Source organism: Etheostoma spectabile, chromosome 3, assembly GCF_008692095.1.
Source record: "Etheostoma spectabile isolate EspeVRDwgs_2016 chromosome 3, UIUC_Espe_1.0, whole genome shotgun sequence".
NCBI classification, from domain to species: Eukaryota; Metazoa; Chordata; class Actinopteri; order Perciformes; family Percidae; genus Etheostoma; species Etheostoma spectabile.
In genome coordinates, this window is record NC_045735.1 from 9,082,412 (window position 1) to 9,084,146 (window position 1,735).

At 42.1% G+C, this 1,735-nt stretch overlaps 2 long non-coding RNA genes across 2 annotated transcripts in view; both read right to left on the reverse strand.

Moving 5' to 3' along the window:
* The window catches only part of LOC116687096 (uncharacterized), a 5,369-nt gene that overhangs the window by 1,821 nt on the left and 1,813 nt on the right, over nt 1-1,735 (reverse strand). The gene's annotated exons all lie outside the window — the stretch shown is intronic.
* The window catches only part of LOC116687098 (uncharacterized), a 1,515-nt gene continuing 614 nt past the window's right edge, over nt 835-1,735 (reverse strand). Inside the window, exon 3 of the long non-coding RNA XR_004331462.1 lies at nt 835-953. This is a non-coding gene — a long non-coding RNA (uncharacterized LOC116687098). The remainder of the gene's footprint in view (nt 954-1,735) is intronic.

The following is a 1,735-nucleotide window of genomic DNA, read 5'->3' on the forward strand; positions in this document are numbered from 1 at the left end:
CTCAAATACAAGACTTTTAGTGGTTTTGAACAAGGATCACAAATGCAGACCATTAAACATTTTTCTTTAAAGATAACTAATTATACTGTTTTTTTATATATTGTGTCATTTTCAGTTCTGTCATTTGATTGAAATTGTAATGGTGTATGGCTGTTTCTATTTACTGATAACATAAAACAAAAGAAGTGCATGAACACCTAAGCTTCTATGATCACATCTCAGTACTTTTCTTTTGGGAAGTTGCACGACCATTTACCGTAGAGACTACATCACAGGTTTGGGACATCGTGTTGTCCCAGTGTAGTGAACAAAGCATTTTTATTTTCACCAGTTTACTGTTGGGCATGTGACTGTTGGGCAAGTGTGGTGTGCACTAAGCTGAAGTTTAAAGTCCTGATGACAGTGTTGGCTGGGTTGCTAAACCGAGTGGTAGCGAGGGTGAGCCCGCAGGCAGACACAAACATGCGTAATACAGCCTCATGCCCCAGCCAGCTCCAAGGACGTAACTAACAGCCTCGATGGAGCTGTCTCTCCTGGGAGCAGGATCTGCCCCACTCAGAGAGAGTATATCTGGAATCTGATCACTCTGCACACCCGGCAACAAGGCCCTGCTGCCAGAGCTCAACCGTCATCATATCCTACGAGCATGGAGGACAGATAAGAACACATGTAGGTAACATTTGCCACACTCGGGTTTTAGATTGTGGTGTGAGTAAACATCTCACCGTTCCAGCTCAACCCTCGCACGCGCCATTTCTCCTTCACCTCAGCTACAATCTCTGTCGGTCTCGATCTTCGCACTTAAGTGAGCAAGAACAGCAGCATCTCCAGCAGGAGGGAGACAAAAATCAGCATCAGGGGTTGGTCCTCCTTGTTCTCATAGTTCAGAGTGGAGACCACTGTAGCAACATGGTCCCTAACCTCCACCTCCACCTCCACGCTCTTCAGAGGAACTAACCAACAAACAGGATACAATGCACAAATGGTTAATGATTAACAATGATAATTCATTATTCTTATTGAAGTTGTTCCCTTTTATTTTTAATTTATTTATTAGAAAAGCTCTTTTGCTCCCTTGCTGTTTTCCAAACTCAAACTCACATGGGACCCTATCTGCACACATGGAGACACACCAGCACAATCTGAACCACCCTTGTTCATACACTCCAGTGACAGTAAAGAAGTCAAGATATATAAAATACTTAACATGACTAAATGTAACGTTTTAATGTTTCTGAAGCTCTGTCACTTTTCATACAGTGGTCTTAAATGACCTGTAACATCAAAAGTGACTAACAGTGAAAAGAACGTCATTCATATAGCTTTATTAAGGCCTCTGACCGGTTTGGTTGTTCCCTCACAGTCACAGAATGTTTGCGGCAGGTAGACGGCGCTACAGTTACATATTCTGATGGGTCGCATATTTCTATGTTACACCGAAAAACACTGTGTTCGTATCCAGACTTTTGAGCCAGGTAAAAGGAAGCAGGAGATTTCTTTATAAAGGCCTTTTGTATTTTAGTGTTATTTTAGAAGTTACTGGTGTAGTTATGGCTGACACTGGGGCAGGGTAAAGAAGTAAAGAAGAAAATTAAATGAAGAATAGGCCTATCTAAAAGGGAAAGGGAAAGACAACGTCGATAACGTGAATCAACTTTGGTCGGGCTGTCAACTGATGGAGATACTTCCTGGATTGTAAATAATTCAAAACCCACCCTGAATTGGCCCTCAGGTA